Source organism: Emydura macquarii, unplaced genomic scaffold, assembly GCF_026122565.2.
Source record: "Emydura macquarii macquarii isolate MOO-44397 ecotype Brisbane River unplaced genomic scaffold, CSIRO-AGI_Emac_v2 contig_1451, whole genome shotgun sequence".
NCBI lineage: Eukaryota > Metazoa > Chordata > Testudines > Chelidae > Emydura > Emydura macquarii.
In genome coordinates this window covers 7,655,840-7,666,020 of record NW_027131588.1, presented here as the reverse complement: position 1 = coordinate 7,666,020, position 10,181 = coordinate 7,655,840, and positions in this window count along the sequence as shown.

The following is a 10,181-nucleotide window of genomic DNA, read 5'->3' as shown; positions in this document are numbered from 1 at the left end:
TTTTTTGAAGAGTAGATTAGCAAAACAAAAAAAACCCTGCATGGCAGTGCTACCAAGATTGTGTAGATAGAGCAGGGATTTAGACAAGGGGAATAAAGAGCAACAGCTGAAATTATGGGAGGGAGGGAGGAATCGGAGTCATACTTTCCCAGACTCTGCCCACAAGCCAAGTTTCACCTGCCGGAGCTACTCAAGTGAGTTGCCCCTCACAGTGGATTTCATAGCTGTTCAGAATGTGATTGCTCATGCTCTGCTGGCTCTTCTGTGGTGGAATAGGTTCTGCTGCGCTCAGCACCCCCTTGATGGAACTCCGATCCCCCGGGCACCAAATTGGAAGGTCACTGGTGTAGATTATGCCGACCCCTCCTTGCTTTGGTCAGCAATGAAGCAGTTAACAATATTCAGAGGTAAATGATAATTATTGGACATCTGACTTAAAACCTCATTGAGGTGAAGGGGACAGGTCACACCTCTAAGTCTAGGTCTTCCTAGCATAGAGAAGTGTAGGATGAAGTCCTAGCCTTGTTTTCAGGTGTGTTCTTACCTCATATTAGCTAACACTGGGGAACTAACATGAGGTAAAATCCTAGTGAAGATAAGGCACTGCCAACACAAATTAACACATCAAGATAAACTTCAGCTTCAAGTCTTTACCTGAACCTGCTAATATGTGAAAACTACAAAATGGCATTCCCAAAATGGCAGCCTAATAAGTACCAGGTTGTCTACCCAACCCAATTTAAGCCCTGAAAGAGCTCTGAATCATCTTATATTTAGGAGCATGTATGTTCTGAGGACTAAAGGATGCTGGAAATCAGATGTATAATTCTCAGCAAGTTCTCAGGCCTGACCTACTCCCTGCAATTCTTTACCAGATCCTTTCCGGAGACATAGCTCCCCTCCCCCAAGCATATTCACAACTCTGTTTAAATAGTCATCTGCCTGAAAACCCACAGTTGGTGTCAGTCATTATAGTTAAATCTCCATCACACTTATCAAGATCACAGGCAACATTGAGCCCAGCTTGTCATAAAGGGCCAACCAGCCTGTCACACTCTCCCATAGTCTTTAACTCAATCTGCTAATTCACGTGAAACCTATGAACTGCCTTGTCTGCAGCTGCACTAGGATTTATCTTGAGTTAGTTAACTCAGTTAAGAACATACCTTCTTTTTCTGAATAAAGACAAGGTCTCAGGATCTGAAGATTTGATCCAACATCCATTAAAGTTAATAGGAAATTAGGAACCTTTCCATTGACTTCAGTGAGCACTGGCTCAAGCCCTGAGCAGGGAATTATTCCCGTTTGCTGGCAATGAGATAGGGCCCCCTTTAACCAAAATCTAGTGACAATAGCAATGGGAGGAGCAACCAACAGATCAAAACTAGTTGTATGCACAAAAGGCCAAAACTTGCCTTTCCCACCACTGCCGAGGGCCCTCTAGCAGTGGCACTAGAGTAGTGCCACTGTGGAGCAGATCTGTGTGCACTCCCTGGGTGCCACGAAATCCCTGCATCAGGGTGGTCTCTACAAGTTATTGTACATGAAAGATTTGGGTATCTGGAGCAAGCTAAGCCACCTCTACAACAAACTGCAGACCATTCTGCCATTCAGAGGACCACAAGCAACATAAATGCTTACTCAAGCTCATTGTAGAGTGGACTTGGGCCATTCTGGGAGCCTTCAATCAGTAGACCTCTTTGCCAGTAGCCCCCCAGTAGTAGTTTGCTCTGAAGCTTTGTTTTGAATGCAATTGTCCTCTCTCTACCCTGCAGTCTTTGCAGTCACTTCTGTCCCAACTGGAATGCCGTGAAAGTGCAGCACCAGGCCAGGGATTGCTTATATGCTTTCCTCCTTTGTTCACCTTCCTGATGACCAGGGCAAGTTTCACCTTGGGTCAGGCTCCCTTGTATTTGTGTTGCACAAATCCGTCTATCTACAATTATGGATAGGTCTGGACACAAACTTTGGGTCAGAATCAAATCTTCCCCCAAATCTGATAAGGCTTAGTTAGATCTCAGTATTGTGTTCTGATCCATCTCTATCTACAATATCCATGAAAACCCACTCTTAGTGTGTGCTTTAATTGTCCTAGCTAAACCTGTATGAACAAGTAGCCTAAAACTAAAAATAAACAGTTTATTCTTATCAATAACAATGATTAATAAAAATACTTATTATCTCTACCTCAGTTTTCCCATCTGTGACACTAGGATAATTATACTCTCTTTTGTAAAGCACTTTAAGATCTATGGATGAATAGCAATACCTTCTCACTACGAATGCGTTGTTTATAGAGGACCCTTCCATCACAGGATCTCTAAGAACATTATAAACACTAATTAAGCCTCTGATTAATTAAGCAAACTGATTAAATCTCACAACATCCCTGTGAAACTTTTTACTGATGACACTGAGAAATCAAGTGACTTGTCCACAGTTACACTAAATTAGTGTTACAGCTGGGTTTAGACACTTGCTCCCCTGATTCCCAATTCTGTGCTCCACTGGCAGGACCAGTCCATGCCATCTCAGATACATGGGGTATAACTCTGGTGGACCATGCCAACCATATGCAGAACATTTTCGCCAGTTAAAAATCTGTTCAAACAACATTGTTTGATTTAGCAGGCTAGTCAACTTTGTATTACAGCAACAGAGGAGTCATTTCTTATAAATCATATCATTGGAGCTAAGGCCAAATGGAGTTTAACAAGGTTCATTAACATTTTGACACATTACTTAGTTGCACAACAGTACCTTATGTTCTAAGCTGATTTCTTCTCAAAGGGACACTGTCCAATGTCTGCTCTGACTCTGATATGCTTCTGAGAGAATCACATCCAGCCCTGGAGAGAGGCTCGCTAAAATGTGGAGCCCTCAGAGGATGGTGAAAAGAGTAAGTGGAGGAGATTGGGGAAGAGATCCCAGCAGAGCCCACTTCTGATGCAACAAAGGGACACTTGCAATGCTGTTACCCCTAAAATTTGATTTCCTTTCCAAAACTTTTAATGGTAGATACTCATCTGTTGTAAATCAGCATAATTCCAAAGAAGTCGATGGAGTTACACTGATTTACACCAGTGAAAATCTGTCCCAGTTTTCTTTTTCTATACCAGGGAAAATAAGGTATAAATAGAGAGAGTTTGAATGATTCACGTCACTCAATCCCCACTGCCCTTTAACTTTTTTTGTCACAAATTTTCTTTAAATATGCTTTTTCCATAGTCCCTTTGATAGCCTTCTTCTGTCACTGAGAGCTTTCCTCCTATATCTTAGGCCACAGATGATGGGACAGTACTTTTGTATATAAAGGCAGGGATAATATGGAGAGGCAGATGTGCGTGTCACTACATTCCCTTAGAAACACCCCTCCAAACCCTTAGAAAAATTGTTTTCCACCCTCCAATATGGGGGCTGCAACAGGCTTATAATTGTAGTTTATGACCTGGGAGACACAAGCACTAAAAAATCTGCATCACTGGAAATTAATGTATATGTGTATTGTGAGTGATGTATATAGAGCTCTTTTTCCTCCTTTGATGATTCCATTCTTGTGAAGCAGAAGCAGATGGAAAAGCCAAATGACAGCATGGCATACGTTTGAGTTACATAAATGCTTGTGTCTGTAATCTCAGATCCTGGATCCCACAACACCAACAAATCCTGGATTGGTTGTTCTTTTGCTCACAGCCCAAAACCTGGGATTTCAAGACTGCCTAAGGGCTGGTAGATTTTAATTGACATATTCTTATATTTAAAAAAATATCAAATTTCAACCTTGCTGGTGCCAACTTAATTTGATCATTACTATCAATTTCCATGCATTTAACTTGGCAAATGTGGAGTGGGGGTGGAAATTGACTGGTTAAGCAACTTGAATTTTTTTTTAGAAATCCAAACCAAAGGAGCATGATTTTCCATTGATTTCTACATGCACGCAGCGTGTGGGATGGATACATTTTAGAAATCTAAGTAAATATACAATAGCTGACTTTACTAAATAATTGTTGTCAGGGTAAATAGTCATTAATAAAAATCCAAGTAATGAAAGATCCACACTGACTCCCCCCGTGGACACCCAAGCTCCCTACAAAGAGTGCCTTTGTGAAGTTTAGCTTAATCCTCTTCTAAAGTAGACCCACACATAGTTTATTTCACAATAGCTTCCCTGTATAGCAAGCCCTAGGGAAACATTTGTGATTACTTGGATCTTTAATAATTAATTCTTTACCCTGATAACAAGCACACAGTATATTTAACTAATATATGCTATAGACTTCTAAAACACCATCCCATACCCCAGGTGCATGTAGAAACATTACAAAAATAAAAATTATTCAGAGGCAGTCCTAAAGAAATAATCTAATCAATGCTTCTGCTTTTGTTTGTGGAAGAGAAGATTCCAATCCTTGTGATTTGATTTTCATCATCAGCCTCCCATCATACATTCCCATTTGTCTGCTGTAATACACACACTGCTCTAAAAATAAGAGTACAAAGTGCTTTGGGGGGATTCCAGAACCAGACAGTCCTGACGCAAGCCTCAGTGCTGCTCCCTGGATTAATCAACAGGGTGCCAGAGCAAATAAAGAAGGAAGAGAGAATATCCTCCTCACCCTCCAAGGCTGGCATGAGTGGAATTCTGCTCATCTTACTCAAGCAAGTAGTCCCATTGACTTGTCATGGGAGACCGTCCTAAGCAAGCTATGGCCCAGTGAAACCGCCATAAGAAGCTATCACAGGGTGGTCCTTGAGAGTCTTTTCCAGCTTCAATAACTGATTACCATGCTTTATTATTGCTCTTCAGCAGGCCATAGCCTAAAGTGTTATTTACAATCAGTAGCCAGCTTTCCCCCCTTGCTTCTAGCCTCATCATACTCTCTTTTCTAGCATAGCCTTTCTGTCTGCTTATATAATCCCAGCTGCTTTAGGTGGAGTGGGGGGCTTTACTTTCATTCCATTGGCCCCTCAGCTGTATCTCTACTCAGTTAATAGGCACCCTCTGCCAACTTCTCATCTCTCAATCAGCTCCCAACTAATGTGTGTCGGGGGATTTGAGTGATAGGGTGCTGGGTCAACTCCTGATTCAGCACATCTTGTTACAGAGTCCCATTCCCATGAAGTATATAGAGAGAAAACACTGAGGTTACTCTGTCCTAATTGATCCTCCATATGGCATGTCATTGCACTGTTTGCTGAGCCATCAATGGCAAATGCAAAATCCACTTCCAAAGTGGATTATGCAACCTCCACAAAGGCACTCTTAGTGGAAAAGGAGAGTGTCTATATAGGTAGCTAGTACGGAATAGTTATTTCAGGCTGTTTTTCTGTGTAGACAAACCCATCGGCTGTGCCACAAACTCCCATAGAAAGTTTGATTGCTCCCCAAAATCTCAGCTTTCATTTTATAAATAGTCAGTCTCTAGTTTTTATGGTTGTGAAGAAAATATTCAAATTGTGATGCAAATATAATCAATGTAGCAATCTGCCTAAGCTTGCAGAGAGCCTAAAACCATTGCTCTGAGGAATGAACTGCCTCATTCATTTCAAAGCATGTTAACTCAGATGCTGATGCTGATACTTTAAATGTCAGCATTGCTAACTATTTCACTGCTAATTAAAGCATGTAAAAAATATGGTTTAGTGGCTAAAACACTGGCTTAGAAGTCAGGAAACTTGGGTGCTGTTCCCAATACTGCCACTGATCTTTTGTGCACATGTATGTGAGTTATTTCCATTCTCTGTATCTCTAGCATCTCTTTGTCTGTCTTGTCTGTTTAGATAGTAAAGTCTTCTGGGCAAGGACTCTCTCTTACTATGTGTTTGCACAATGTAGCCTTGAGCTTAGTTAGGGCCTGTTGGTGCAATTGTGATAACGAAGTGCTATATTATCAAGATCTTTACCAGTGTTTGCAAAAGCATGGGGGTGCAGAAGATGTATACACTAAAATGTATAGGCCGTTAAGAACTTTTGGCAGAACTGCAGGGAGTTTGCGATTGGTTTAATTTTCGTGAAGGTGGGCTCAGCTTTCAAACATTTGGGAAACACTAGTTTAAATAATTTAAAAACTGTATTGAACAAAGCACTGGAAAAGGTGCTGTAAGGAACAAACCTACATTGCTAGAGGGACAGACTAGACTAGACAACATAAAAAGTCATTTTTATCTCTACTTTCTCTCATTGCAAATGTCAGGAGCTAAGTGACTCATGGTAACAGCTTCAGCGGAAATCTCCAGTCATCCACCAAGTATTTTTGAAGGATTTCCAACTGCCAACAAGGATCATCACCCTGGATGCAGTGTTGTATTTCAGTTATTATAATGCTCTTCAAAAGCAATGCTGAAACAAGAAAACACTACAGACAAAAGGTAACAGCAACACCAGAATGAACCAATTCACCACAGAGTACTAATTCTATTAGAATTTAGCAAGGGCATCTACAAGTAAAGAGAAGTATGTTATGAACTTGTAACACAGTAGGGTTAAATTTTCAAACATTTTGCACCATTTAAAGTGGGGTCTTGCATTTACATTTATAGGTGCAAGTAGAATTTGGGTTTTGAGTATTTTCAGAGATGAATGCAATGGAAGCACAAGTGAATTGCACCTGCCATGGCAACTTGTACGTGCCAAAAGTGAGATGGGGGAGTGGCTAGGAAAAATGTCAACACCATGGAATTTTAAACCAACCACACTGGGAGAAGCAGAATTTTTACTAATCTGGAGAGAGTGAGAGGCCCACACTTGCCTTATTAACACCACCATGTTTTATGGATTGCTAGAGCTAGGGTAAATACAGAGAATTTAGTTATAGCAGCATTAGGAGTCTTGGTAATGTTTTTACCATGTGGAAGACTGGTTGATATGCACATTTCCCTCTGACAGGGTCCTACCCCTTGAAAATATGGATCATAACTCAGACTGCAATTCCCCCCGGATAACTATAATGCAGCTCTTCCTGACATCAGTCTGTGATGCTCTGGGGTTTTATCCAGACTGGTAAGGGTTTCTGTCACCACCTACCGTGTAACCCTGAGTGTTTCTGTGCTGTGCAGCATTGGCTCAGAGCCCTGACTCCAGCATCCTGCTTACAACTTCACCATAGCTTTCATCAGCCTGGTTACTCCTTGCACGGTGACACTAACAGTCTTTCCAGTCGCGAGTCTCCCCAAAACCACCTCCTCTGCAGTGCTCAGCCCCTCTCACTGTTGCACTCACAAAACCTTACCAAGTTTGTTGCTCCTTTAAAGAGACAGTATATAGCACCACCTTATTAGTTTGGCTGAGGATTTACTCCTCAGTTTGAAACACTGCACTAAGATGGTTGAGTAATAAAATAAAATTAAGTTTATTAACAAAGTACATCTTTTTAAATGATATCAGTACAATGAATTGGTTGCAAACAAACAAACAAATACACTTCTAAGAACTAAAACTAATTTAACAAACTAGAGTCTTTTGTTCAAAGTAGTTTTCTTACACCCATTCTTCCAGCATGGCTGGCAAGATTTTACCCAGGAGCCAATACAGAGCTCAAAGCACTTCTTTTCTTTGTCTCTTTTAGGTGAAGGATGCCAAATTGGTTTTTTTTTTCTCTGTTTATATTCTCAAAGTTTATCTTTGTTTTCAAAGTCAAGAAGCCCTCCTGGGGTCTCAGCTTGCTGTGTCCCCTAGGGAGCTAATGCCATGTTAATTTTTGCAGTCTCTTTCCTCTGTTGTGATAGTTAAGGGGCTATCTCCCCCTTGCTAGTTTTATGGCTTTGTTTACCTTTTATGTAAATATACTTCCATGATCTCTCCTTGCTCAATTCACATGGTAAACACATTCAAGCAGACGGAACCACAGTTCTTTGTCCTGGGCCAAACACATTTTAAGAACATATTTCCAGTTCACACTTATAATTCTTTATATGTTAACCATACATACCTCACACAAGGATATTAATAAGCAGTGAGATACTAGTTTTCCAGTGATGTATTACAAGACACCTTTTAAATTAATATCATAACAACAGTGTGCGAGGAGCACTGAGCTGGTCAGACCCCAGTTGAAACTCACTGCTGCACACCAGGGAGCCCTCTGGCAGTGGAGTGCTCTTAGGGTCACACATTCCTTGTAGATTGTCGCTTTTTTATATCTGCTCTGGTGTGTTTGTCCCTGTGAATAGAAACAGGAGAGTCACATTGCTGCAGTGTCAGGATGTGTGCTGGGGTGGAATTATTGTGACATGCTGCAGTGTGACATGGAAGCCTGCAGTGACCTTCCGGAGGGCGGGGGGAGGGGGTACATTGTCACCATAGCAACATGCTTGCTGCCTGCCCAGCATTCCTGTGATATCTCGCATGGATGGACAACAGTGACTGAAGGAATGGTGACCTCCTGAACAATATGCAGGTACATGCAATTGATATTGTGCCTCCTCCTCCTCCAACATGAATGAGCCACCCTTCACTTCTCCTCCTGTGTGTCTTACTTCACCGTGCTTCTCCCACCTATGACTTGGAGCACTGTGCTGTCCCTTGCATGGACAATAGTATTTATCTGTAGCTAGTGATACCTTTGTTCCTCCATTGCTATTTTGTTTGTCTAGATGCTATCCTCTGAATCCTAGAAAGTAACCACATTGGAGATGGGTGCATGATCACAGTGACCACAAGTTGGACTCTTCAACATTATATCAATCTCCAGATAATATTTCCTTATGTGATCACCTCCACCCTCTGTAGTCCCTTTTGTGTTTTCTTTAGGCTACCGCTACACTGACGGCGGCAAATATCGATTTCTCTGGATCGACTGAGTGGTCAGTGCAGATCTACTCAGTCGATCCAGAAATCAACGTACTAAGACCAGCTACACAAGTAGCGCAGCGCAGTGAAGATGGAGCGCAGAAGAGAAGCTCAGCAGTCGATGGGAGTTATGCAAGTTTTTTGCGTACTTTGCGTAACTCCCGTTGACTGCCGCCGAATCTCACAGGTAAGTGTAGACAGGGCCTTAGTCTTCCTTCTGCATCTGTCTTGGGGGAATGGGTCATTTCCCCTCTTCTTGCCATGCACAGGAAAATAAATTATTGAATTACTACATGCATCCATGTGTCTTTAATTCATTTGCAGCCAGTAGATTGGTTTTCTGCAAACTGTTTTTGCAGCTTATGGACTGGGTTCCTCATTGTCTTCTGGTCTGTTCCTTTCCCTTTATGTGCTATGTTTTCCAGAAACCTGTTGACTGATGGATTCATGCTAGATACAGACAATTGTGCAATTCTCACCCCATTTGCTTTTGCTCCCACCCACTATGTCCGCAACTGTTGACTTCCAAACTTTTGTACCTTTTTGCTTCTTTAATTGATAGGACATCAGTGTAGCTATAGATCATGGCTTCCGCATAAATTACTGTATCTGAAACCTGGTACTTTTGAAAATTTAGCCCACAAAGAGCAAGTTGGTGGAAAAAATTCGCATTGACAACCACAGCCGAAGGAACAGCAGAATGAAACAATATCTAAAACTAAGATAACTTATGAACAGGACATACTAAGGTAATGGATGATCTTAACAACCAAGTAATAAATTAGAATCAAATTCAATCCTGCTATAACTGCAGTGAAGCCAACAGAGGTTTCACTATAGAAATAACACAGCAGTTCTGAGGACACAATTACAGGGTTACTTTCTTGCACAGGGCCAGACTGACACCTTTCAAACAGAAACACACAGGAGACAACCAGACAGTCAGGAAAACTCTGAGGTTCACCTCATAGAGTTCCTTTAGTGTCTAAAGAAAGGAAATAGGAAAGAGGCCATTCTCAATTACCACAGGAACTCAGTAGCACAGAACCACAGCAGAACAGGTGACAAAGAAAAATTAGAGTGGCTAACAATTAGGCTGACCAGCTGTCCTGATTTTATAGGGACAGTCCCAATATTCCAGGCTTCATTTTATATAGGTGCCTATTATACTCCCCTCCCCATCCTATCCCAATTTTTCACACTTTCTATTTGGTCACCCTACTAACAATTGATGAGACACCTTCCCAGAGAAAGTAGAGGGAACATCTGCTAGAGGACATATGCAGGAAACTGTGATCAGAAACAGAAGAGAGGAGGACTTTATAGGAGAGAAGCTGTTGTTTGTAAAGACAGCCACCATGGATTCACAAAAAGATCATGCCTTGCAAAT